The 12,034-nt window shown below is 39.9% G+C and overlaps 1 pseudogene; it reads right to left on the bottom strand.

The window, feature by feature from the left end:
• Positions 1–9,781: 9,781 nt before the first annotated feature.
• On the bottom strand, positions 9,782–10,302 carry LOC130829842 (adipose-secreted signaling protein-like; annotated as a pseudogene).
• Between the last annotated feature and the right edge of the window lie 1,732 nt (positions 10,303–12,034).

Below are 12,034 nucleotides of genomic sequence, written 5' to 3'. Positions count from 1 at the left end.
TTGTAGACAGTTAGCATAGTTCAGACTAAAGCATCCACCTTTTTCTCTCATGGGCAATAAATGCTACATGGGCAATAAATACTAAATGGTCTAAGGTCCAAATTGCCTTTTTTCACAATTCAAATTCACTGAAATATTTAATTACCAAAGCTTAATTTTGTGTTGGCAGAAGAAGAGGAAGATGAAGCTCTTCAGAACAAAAGTGCATCTGCCACCAATGGCAGCCTTTGTATTTAAAAAACAAGTCAGTGATAACATGGTTTTCTTTCTCTGTACTATTTTTGTATTTTAGTTATTTGGGAAGAAGGGCATTTAAAATATTGATACACTACCAAAACATGATTCAACAAAAAGTAAACTGCATGGACTTTGTGAGGAGATAAAGGGAAAATATAAATAGTGCTGCAATGAACGTTGGGGTGAATGTATATTTTTGAATTATGGTTTTCTCTGGATATATGCCCAGGAGTGGAATTGCTGGATCATATGGTAGCTCTCTTTTTAGTTTTTTTTTTTTTTTTTTTTAAGGTTTGAGAATTTTTTGGTTTGTTTGTTTGACACATTAAGGAACCCAAAGGCAGTGTGTTTCTTTTTTTTTTTTTTTTTTTTTTTGGCACACGGGCTTAGTTGCTCCGTGGCATGTGGGATCTTCCTGGAGCTAGGATCGAACCCGTGACTTCTGCATTGGCAGGCAGATTCTTAACCACTGCACCACCTAGGAAGCCCTCTTTTTAGTTTTTTAAGGAAACTCCATTCTGTTCTCCATAGTGGCTGTGCCAATTTACATTCCCACCAACAGTGTAGGAAGGTTCCCTTATCTCCACACCCTCTCCAGCATTTACTGTTTGTAGATGTCTTGATGATGGCCATTCTGACTGGTGTGAGGTCATATCTCATTGTAGTTTTGATTTCCATTTTTCTAATAATTATTGATGTTGAGCATCTTTTCATGTGCCTCTTGGCCATCTGTATGTCTTCTTTGGAGAAATGTCTATTTAGATCTCCTGCCCATGTTTAACTGGTTTTTTTTGTTTTTTGTTTTCTTTCTTTCTTGATATTGAGCTACATGAGCTATTTGGATATTTTGGAGATTAATACCTTGTTGGTTGGTTTGTTTGCAAATACATTCTCCCATTCAGCAGGTTGTCTTTTCATTTTGTTTATGTTTTCCTTTGCTGTGCAAAAGCTTTTAAGTTTAATTACATCCCATTTGTTTATTTTTGATTTTATTTCCATTACTCTAGGAGGCAGATGGAAAAAAGATTTTGCTGTGATTTATATCAAAGGGCTTTCTGCCTGTGTTTCCCTCTAAGAGATAGTATCCAGCCTTACATTTAGGTCTTTAATCCATTTTGAGTCTCTTTTTGTGTATGGTGTTAGGGAGTGTCCTAATTTCATTCTTTTACACGTAGCTGTCTGGTTTTCCCAGCACCACTTATTGAAGAGACTGTCTTTCTCCACTGTCTATTCTTGGCTCCTTTGTCATAGATTAATTGACCATAGGTGCGTAGGTTTATCTATGGACTTTCTATCCTGTTCCATTGATTTATATGTCTGTTTTGTGCCAGTACCGTACTGTTTTGATTACTGTAGCTTTGTAATATAATCTGAAGTCAGGGAGTCTGATTCCTCCAGCTTTGTTTTTCTTTCTCAAGATTGCTTTGGCTATTCATGGTCGTCTGTGTTTCCATACAAATTTTAAAATTTTTTGTTTTTTTAATTCTGTGAAAAATGGCATTAGTGATTTGATATGGATTGCATTGGATCTGTAGATTGCCTTGGGTCATATAGTCATTTCACAATATTGATTCTTCAAATCCAAGAACATGGTATATCTCTCCATCTGCTTGTGTCGTTTTTGATTTCTTTCATCAGTATCACACTTTTCTGCATACAGGTCTTTTGCCTCCTTAGGTATGTTTATTCCTAGGTATTTTATTCTTTTCAATGTGATGGTAAATGGGAGTGTTTCCTTAATTTCTCTTTCTGATTTTTCATTGTTGGTGTATAGGAATGCAAGAGATTTCTGTGCATTAGTTTTGTATCCTGCAACATTACCAAATTCATTGGTAAGCTCTAGTAGTTTTCTGGTAGCATCTTTAGGATTTTCTATGTATAGTACCATGTCATCTGCGAACAGTGACAGTTTTACAATTGCCATGGCTAGGACTTCCAAACCTATGTTGAATAATACTGATGAGAGTAGACATCCTTGTCTTGTTCCTGATCTTAGAGGAAATGCTTTCAGTTTTTCACCATTGAGAATGATGTTTGCTGTGTGTTTGTCATATGCAGCCTTTATTATGTTGAAGTAGGTTTCCTCTGTGCCCACTTTCAGAAGAAAGTTTTTCATAAATGGGTGTTGAATTTTGTCAATATCTTCTACTGTATTTATTGATATGCTCATATGTTTTTATTCTTCAATTTGTTGATGTGGTATATCACACGATTGGTTTATGAGTATTGAAAAATCCTTGCATCCCTGGGATAAATCCCACTTGATCTTGGCCCATGGTCCTTTTGATGTGTTGTTGGATTCTGTTTGCTAGTATTTTTGTTGAGGAGTTTTGTGTCTATTTTTATCGGTGATGTTGCCCTATAATTTTGTTTTTTGTGATATCTTTGTCTGGTTTTGGTATCAGGATGATGGTGGCCTGAAAATGAGTTTGGAGGATTCCTTCCACTGCAGTTTTTGGAAGAGTTTCAAAAGTGTAGGTGTTAACTCTTCTCTAAATGTTTGATAGAATTTGCCTGTAAAGCCATCTGGTCCTGGACATTTTTGTTTGTTTGTTTGTTTTTTAAATTAATTAATTAACTTATTTATTTATTTGCTGCATTGGGTCTTTGTTGCTGTACACAGGCTTTCTCTAGTTGTGGTGAGTGGGGGTTACTCTTCATTTTGGTGCACAGGCTCCTCATTTTGGTGGCTTCTCTTGTTGTAGAGCACAGCCTCTAGGCACATGGGCTTCAGTAGTTGTGGCACACAGGCTCAATAGTTGTGGCTCACAGGCTCTAGAGCACAGGCTCAGTAGTTGTAGAGCATTGGCTCAGTTGCTCCAAGGCATATGATACCTTCCTGGGGCAGGGATCAAACCTGTGTCCCCTGCATTGGCAGGCAGATTCTTAACCACTGCACCACCTAGGAAGTCCTGGTCCTGGACTTTTGTTTGTTGGAAGACTTTTAATCACAGTTTCAATTTCAGTAGTTATGATTGATCTGTTCATATTTTCTATTTCTTCCTAGTTCAGTCTTGGAAGGTTGTATGTTCTTGCTAAGAATTTGTCCATTTCTTCTAGGTTGTCCATTTTATTGGTGTATAGTTACTTGTGGTAGTCTTTTATGACTTGTGTTTTGTGTTTCTGTGGTGTCAGTTGTAACTTCTTTTTCATTTCTACTTTTGTTGCTTTGAGTCCTCTCCCTTTTTCTCTTGCTATAAACTTCCCTCTTAGAACTGCTTTTGCTGCACCCCATAGGTTTTTGGGTCATTGTGTTTTTGTTGTCATTTGTCTCCAGGTATTTTTTGATTTCCTCTTTGATTTCTTCAGTGATCCATTGGTTTTTTTAGTAACATAATATTTAGCCTCTATGTATTTGTGCTTTTTTACAGTTTTTTATCTTGTAATTGATTTTTTCTAATCCCATAGCATTGTGGTCAGAGAAGATGCTTAATATAATTTCAGTTTTCTTAAATTAACTGAGACTTGTTATGTGACCCAAGATGTAATCTATCCTGGAGAATGTTCCATGTGCACTTGAGAAGAAAGTGTATTCTGTAGTTTTGGGATGGAATGTCCTGTAAATATCAATTAAGTCTATTTGGTCTAATGTGTTGTTTAAGGTCTTGTATTTCCTTATTAACATTCTATCTGAATGATCTGTCCATTGGTGTAAATGGGGTGTTGAAGTCCCACACTATTATTGTGTTACTGTTGATTCCCCCTTTTGTGGCTGTTAGCATTTTCCTCTTGTACTGAGGTGCTCCTATGTTGGGTGAGTAAACATTTACAATTATTATATCTTATTCTTGGATTGATCCCTTGATCATTATGTAGTGTCCTTCCTTGTCTCTTACAACAGTATTTATTTTAAAGTCTATTTTCTCTGATATGAATATTGCTACTCCAGCTTTTTTGATTTCCATTTGCATGGAATATCTTTTTCCATCCCCTCACTTCAACCTATGTGTGTCCCTAGGTCTGAAGTGGGTCTCTTGTAGGCAGCGTATATATGGATCTTGTTTTTGTATCCATTCAGCCAGTCTGTGTCTTTTGGTTGGAGCATTAATCCACTTACATTTAAGGTAATTATCCATATGTATGTTCTTTTTGCCATTTTCTTAATTGTTTGGGGTTTTTTTTTTTTTGTAGGTCTTTTGCCTTCCCTTCTTCTTTTGTTCTCTTCTCTTTTGGTTTGGTGACCATTTTAATGTTGTGTTTGGGTTGCTATTTCTTTTTTGTGTGTGTATCTACTGTAGTTTTTTGGTTTTCATTTCCCATGTGGTTTTGATAAAGCAGTCTATATATACAGAAGGTTGTTTCAAGTTGCTGGTCTCTTCATTTCAAAAGCAATTCTGTTTTTCTGCATTTGTACTCTCCTCTTCTTACAGTTGTTGGATTTGATATGATTTTTGTGTATGGATGTTTTCCTCCTTTTACTGTATGTTTTGTTTTAACAGTGAGCTTTCACATTCATGATTTTGCTTCTAGTTGTGCCCCCCCCAGCCTTTTTTTTTTCCTTTCCCTACCTGGAGAAGTTTCTTTAGCATTTGTTGTAAAGCTGGTTTGGTGGTGCTGAATTCTCTTAGCTTTTGCTTGTATGTAAAGCTTTTGATTTCTCTGTCAAATCTGAATCAGAGCCTTGCTGGGTAGAGTATTCTTGGTTGTAGATTTTTCCCTTTCATCACTTTAAATATATCATGCCACTCCCTTCTGGCTTGCAGAGTTTCTGCTGAAAAATCAGCTGATAACCTTATGGGGATTCCCTTGTATGTTATTTGTTGCTTTTCCCTTGTTGCTTTTAATATTTTTTTCCTGGTCTTTGATTTTTTTCAGTTCAATTAATATGTGTCTTGGTGTATTTCTCCTTGAGTTTATCCTGTATGGTACTCTCTGCACTTCCTGGACTTGACTATTTCCTTTCCCATGTTGGGGAAGGTTTTGACTATAATCTCTTCAAATAATTTCTCAGACCCTTTCTTTTTTTTCTTCTTTTTCTGAGATGTCTATAATTTGAATGTTGGTGCACTTAATGTTGTCCCAGAGGTCTCTGATATTGTCCTCATTTCTTTTCATTCTTTTTTCTTTACATTGTTCTGCAGCAGTGATTTCCACCATTCTCTCTTCCAGCTCACTTATCCATCCTTCTGCCTCACCTGTTCAGCTATTGATTCCTTCTAGTGTATTTTCATTTCAGTTATTGTATTATTCATCTCTGTTTGTTCTTTAGTTCATCTAGATCTTCGTTAAACATTTCTTATGTCTTCTTGATCCATGCCTCCATTCTTTTTCTGAGATCTTGGATCATCTTCACTATCATTACTCTGAATTGTTTTCTAGGTAGATTACCTATCTCCTCTTCATTTAGTTCTTGTAGGTTTCTATATTGCTCCCTCATCTGCAACATATTTCTTTGTCTTCTCATTTTATCTAACTTACTGTGTTTGTGATTTCCTTTCCACAGGCTGTAGGATTATAGCTCCTCTTTCTTTTGGTGTCTGCCCCCTGGTGGGTAAGGTTGGTCTAGAGGCTTGTGCTGTTAGGGGGTTTGATTGGTGTCGTGGTGACTAGATCCTGCCCTGGATATTAAGCAGGGCCTCCCCTTTGCTCTGTGGTTGTCACTACCCTGTCAGGGGCAGGGTCTGCTCCCTAGTTATTGGAGTAGAGGCCCCCAGATCTATTTCTTAGCTGTGTTTCTGATCTGTGGTGCAAGGTAGGTGGTATTGGAGCACTCCCATAGGGAGAGAAGCCATTGAGTATTCCTCCTCTGGAGGTCTTCACCTGTGAATGTGCTCTGTTGTGTCCCCTTTTGCCTGTTGTACAGGCTCACAAAGTACACTGCTGTTGGCACTGCTTTCGGTCCAACCTTAACCATGGGTATGCTGGCAATTGGCCCTGGTGACTCTCAGACATTGTTTTCACCAGGCTACTGGCACAGATCCACTGAGGTCAGGTCCCAGGATTGCAGTGATCGTGTATTTGGACCCTCTGTGGAGGCTATGGAGACAGCTCAGACTCTTGCTTGGCCCAATCCCTGCATGTATGTGCCCACAAAGCCCACAGCTGCTAAAGCCAGACCTGTCCCAGCTTTAGAAGCACTTGTCCTTTTGGATGTTTCACAGGTGCTGAATTTAGGAAGTCGTCAGTGGAGTTTTCATGGTTTGCACAGCTACAGGAAGAGATTTCAGCTCTTCTTCTTTAGCCACACAACCCCTGGGGCTCAGCTGTGGTTTCAGCCCCACCTCTGTGTGTGTTCCTCCTACGAGTCTGCTCTAGAGCTTGCTGGAGCAAACAAGCCTGTCAGGCAGGAAGGAGCCAAAGTGGCGATCAGGATGACAGGCTCTACAGGCAGGAGGGTGCTGGGTTAGCGATTAGAATGTGTGAGCCTGTGAGGCAGTGACTGGGGTGATCAGGGCAATTGGATTGAACAGGTCGCCCAGGCAGGGGGAGGGGGTGGAGGAGGCGATGGCAGGGGTGCTTGAGCTGGATCTGGTGGCAGCCCTCCTTAGAGCCTGTGGAGATAGGGGCCAGTGTGTGAGGGGAGAGACTGCACTGGTGGCCCCTTTGCACATCACTCAACAATGGCACTTTGCCTCTGTGGTGGTCCAGGCTTCCTCCAAGAGCATTCCTGGTTGCAGAGTTCATCACTCACGTCCCCTCAGGCTGTCTTCTCATAGCCAATAGCAGTCCCCTCCCTGGGTCTGCTCTTCAAACCCCATGTTCTATCTCCCAGCCCCCAGTATGCACCAGCAGCCACCCATCTCAGGCTAGGGTGCACAGGGCTGGGCATGGACTATCTGTGTAGGTCTCACTCTGTCCTGCCTGCCACAGACCGCTCACTGGGCTCTCCAAGCCACTAAAGCTCACCTGTCCCAGCTGATCTTCCTGCTGGTGAGGAGGCTTCCTCAGATGTGGGAACATGTTCTCACCTTCAGCTTTCTGAAGGGGTGCAGATCCCATCCTGCTGCCTCTCCTCTTCCTTTTCCCTTTTTCTTTTTCTCATCCTATGCAGTTAGGTGGGGATCTTCCTTGTCCTTTTAGGTGTCCAAGATCCTCTGCTAGTGTTTAGCAGGTGCTTTGTGAGAATTTTTCCATTTGTAGATGTACTCTTTATGTGTTTGTGGGGAGAGATGAACTCCATGTCCTCTTCCCCCTCCAGCATCTTGGAAAGTCACAGTTGATTCTTATATTGACCTTTTATACTGCAAGCTTTCTAAATTTATTAATGTAGTATTTTTGAGATTTCTTAAAAAGAGTTTTCTATGTAGATGATTATGTCTATAAATAGAAACTTTTTAATCTTTTGGTTTTCAATAGGTATGCCTTCTTTTTTCTTGCCTTATTACATAGCTAGGGCCTCCAGTTCAATAAAAGTGATGCTCTTGTCTTTGTTCCCAATCTGAAGGGAAAACATTTAGTCTTTCACTATAAGGTATTACATTAGTTAGTGTTTTTTTAGACGATGCTCTTTATTAGGCAAGAAAAAGTAGAAAAGTAGAAAGTTTGTTTTTACTTTTAGGCTTTGAGGTTTACTAACTACGTTTCGAATTTTGTCAAATAGTTCTATAATTTTTTAAATAAGAAATCACTTGTTCAATTGAAAATTTATACTGTATATATGATCTCTGTCTTTACAAAAAGCTGGAAATGATGTGTTTTCTCACCCACTTTGCAGATTAAGAAACTCAGAAAGATTGAATAACTTATCCAAGATCAGACATCTGGACACGAGTTACTGTGGGCTTTGTCTTGTGAAAAGCCTAAGCATTTCCATTAGGTCACCCATAGGAAGGAGAGGTCCCTGAGTATTTAAAAGGGCTTGGGATGGAATTTGTACCTTAAGATTTCAAGGTACTTTCTTTTCCTGCTCTGATTTTCACGTTTTAACTGATGTGACAACAAATTTAAGGGGTCTGAAGTGAAATGAAGTAATTTAAGAATCACCTTTAACATCACATCTACTTTTTATCATGTCCTTATTGAGGACTGTGAGGAATGAATAATAGCTCCCCAAATATCTTATCTGGCACAATGCTTTTCTGCCTCATCCTGAAGCATGATTCTGGTTCCATATGGGAGAATAGTCCTTGCTAGCTCCATCCTGTTGCAAGTTCTGTTATTTCTCTTTAGGGTCCCAACCAGTTATGTTAGGGGTATCTGTCTTTATGACACCTGAGTGGCCTTTGATGGAAGATTCCTGAACAAAAATCTTGTCACATGTGTTCAGTGGCCTCCAGTGTTGAATACCCTCTAACTCTTTAAAAATATCATTGCCAACCCTTCCTTTATAATTGTGCTTGCAGAAAACATTCATCTTCACATATTCCTTTTAAATGGCAACCCGTAGGCAGAACTCAGAAGTCTTTTTAGCTGTGAGCAGTCAGATCTTCCTTTTTTTTTTTTTAACCATTTTAAAAAATTGAATTATAGTTAGTTTACAATGTTGTGTTAGCATCGGGTGTAAAGCAAAGTGATTCAAATATGTGTGTGTATATATACACATATATACATTTTTCAGATTCTTTTCCATTGTAGGTTATTATAATACCCTGTGCTATACAGTAGGTCCTTGTTGATTATCTATAACTCCTAATTTCTCTCCTCCCCTCTCTCCTGCTATCCCCTCTGGTAACCATAAGCTTGTTTTCTATGTCTGTGAGTCTACTTCTGTTTTGTAAATAAGCTCATTTATATCATTTTTTTAGATTCCACATATAAGTGATATCATATGATATTTGTCTTTCTTTGACTTCACTAAATGTGATGATCTCTAGGTCCATTCATGTTGCTGCAAATATCATTATTTTATTCTTTTTTATGACTAATATTCCATTTTGTATATATACTATGTCTTCTTTATTCATTCATCTGTCAGTGGACATTTCAGTTGCTTCCATGTCTTGGCTATTGTGAATAGTGCTGCACTGAACATTGGGGTACATGTATCTTTTTGAGTTAGAGTTTTCTATGGATATTTGCCTAGGATCATATGATAACTCTATTTTTATTTTTTTCTCCACTGGAATTTTTAATTTTTTAGGGTTTTATCCCAACCAGTCATTTAGAAACCAAGTAACACAGATCTGGGGGGTAGGGATTTGGAATTGCACCTCACTCCTCCTCATGATGGACAGCAGTGGGAAAGAGGGAGGGGACAGGAGAGGTGGCTAAAGCGAGACAGAAGCAGCAGTAATGGCAGCTACACCACAGAGTCAGCTCCCTCCTCTTTTAGGCCCTGGCTAGAGCCACTATGGCTTGGGATGGGTAGAACCCCCCCGAGGCCCTCCCCCATCCCTCCTCAGATAGTCTCCTTGGGGGCTCAACCCATTTTTTCTGCCAGGAGACTGAGGCACACATAGAAGAGGAAGTGGGAGAGGAGGATACTGGAAAGGCAGGGAGGTGGCAAAAATGAGGTCAGAGGCATGGGCGAGGCTGTGGCTTGGAGGCCTTTGGACCCTTTCACTGCCCCTGAGAAGTGTGAGGAAGCCACACCATCACGCAGCATATGGGGAGATGAGGTAGGGTTTAAGGCTGAGGGGCCCTGAGGCAGGTGGAGGCAAGGGCATCAGATGAAGCCATGCCAGTCACTGTGCTGAGTGATATTCTAGCTCAGCACCCACACACTTGACCCATCTAGCAGAATGAGTGTGCCATGGTGTCAGTCCATGATACACACCTGCACCATAATGTGCACACCAGTGCCAGTGCCACCTCCGCAGGCTAGCAGCATCTCCTCCTTGAGGACGCCCTCCTTTTGTGCTTAGTACTTGTACTTGATGCTGTAACCTTCTGGGATAAGCATGACATTGAGGAACTTGAGGTGTAGGCTGGGGACAGGTGCCTGTCAGACATCCTTGCTCAGCCTGTGCACTCGGAGCAGAGTGAAGGTAATCTCATACCTGTGCAGGATCTTCAGGAAGCCAACCTTGACCAGAAAGCTGCTGTCGCTTTCCTGGGTGAGCATGACCACAGAGTCATGCAGCTTCTCATCAAAGTGGATGTGGCTCTGGGAGCCTTCTGCATCATGGCCTGCTGCAAAGCAGACACTCTGAACTCTGGCTTATTGCTCTTGTTGGCTGCAACCATGGATGCACTCCCTGCCACAGGGTGAGACACCTAGCTCCTGCCAGACACCACTGGTCAGGCTCAGCAGTGTCCGATGTTCCAGGGACACCATCAGGGAACTGATGTGTGGGGAGTGGGGATGGGAGGAGTTAGGGCCACCTATGGGACCTGGCATGTAGGGAGAACCCTAAAGCTGGGATGGGCAGGGGCAACCTGTGGCATTGGCGTGGTTGTGGCAGCTGTGGTGGTCGTGGTGGCAGTGGGGGCCCAATGCTGAACATGAGGAGAGAGCTCTGCACCACCACCCTATTTTTATTTTTTTTTTAAGGAACCTCCATACTCTTCTCCATAGTGGCTTCACCAGTTTACATTCCAAACAGCAGTGTAAGGGGGTTCCTTTTTCTTCACACCCTCTCCAGAATTTATTATTTGTAGACTTTTTCATGATGGCCATTCTGACTGGTGTGAGGTGATCCTCATTCTGGTTTTGATTTGTATTTCTCTAACAATTAGTTACATTGAGCATCTTTTCATGTGCCTGTTGGCCATCTGTATACTTTCTTTGGAGAAATGTCTATTTAGATTTTCTACCCCTTTTTTGATTTTTTTGTTTATATTAAGCTGTATGAGCTGTCTGTATGTTTTAGAAATTAACCCCTTGTCAGTAGCATCCTTTGCAAATATTTCTGCCCATTCTGTAGGTTGTCTTTTCATTTTGACTGTGGTTTCCTTTGCAGCACAAAAGCTTTTAAATCTAATTAGGTCCCATTTGTTTATTTTTGTTTTTGTTTCCATTACTCTGGGAGATGGATCCAAAAAAATATTGCTGTGATTTATGTCAAAGAGTGTTCTGCCTATCTTTTCCTCTAGGTGTTTTATAGTATATGGGCTTATATTTAGGTCTTTAATCCATTTGGAATTTATTTTTGTATATCATGTTAGGGAATGTCCTAATTTCATTCTTTTCATGTAGCTGTCCAGTTTTCCCAGCATCACTTTTTGAAGAGACTGTCTTTTCTCCATTATATATTCTTGCCTCCTTTGTTATAGATTAATAGATCATAGGTGCATGGGTTTATTTCTGGGCTTTCTTTCCTGTTCCATTGATCTTTATGTCTGTTCTTGTGACAGTACAATAGTGTTTTGATTACTGTAGCTTTGTAGTATAGTCTGAAGTCAGGGAGCCTGATTTCCTCCAGCTCCGTTTTTCCTTCTCAAGATTGCTTTGGCTATTTGGGGTCTTTTGTGCTTTCATGCAAATTAAAAAATTTTTTGCTCTAGTTTTGTGAAAAATGCCATTGGTAATTTGATAGGAATTGCATTGAGTCTGTAGATTGCCTTGGATAGTATAGTCATTTTCACAATATTGATTCTTCTAGTCTAAGAACATGCTATATCTTTCCATCTGTTTGTGTTATTTTCAATTTCTTTCATCAGCATCTTATAGTTTTCAGAGTACAGGTCTTTTGCCTCCTTATGTAGGTTTATTTCTAGGTATTTTATTCTTTTTGATGTGCTGATAAATGCAATTGTTTCCTTAATTTCTCTTTCTGATATTCCTTGTCTTGGGCAACCTAACCTTATGCCTAAAGCAATTAGAGAAAGAAGAATAACAAAACCCCAAGTTAGTAGAAGGAAAGAAATCATAAAGATCAGAGCAGGAATAAATGAAATAGAGGCTAAAAAAAAAAAAAAAGGTCAATGAAAGTAAAAACTGGTTCTTTGTGAAGATAAACAAAATTGATAAACCTTT

This window comes from Hippopotamus amphibius, chromosome 10 (genome assembly GCF_030028045.1).
Source record: "Hippopotamus amphibius kiboko isolate mHipAmp2 chromosome 10, mHipAmp2.hap2, whole genome shotgun sequence".
NCBI classification, from domain to species: domain Eukaryota; kingdom Metazoa; phylum Chordata; class Mammalia; order Artiodactyla; family Hippopotamidae; genus Hippopotamus; species Hippopotamus amphibius.
This window is presented reverse-complemented; position numbering and strand designations above follow the sequence as displayed.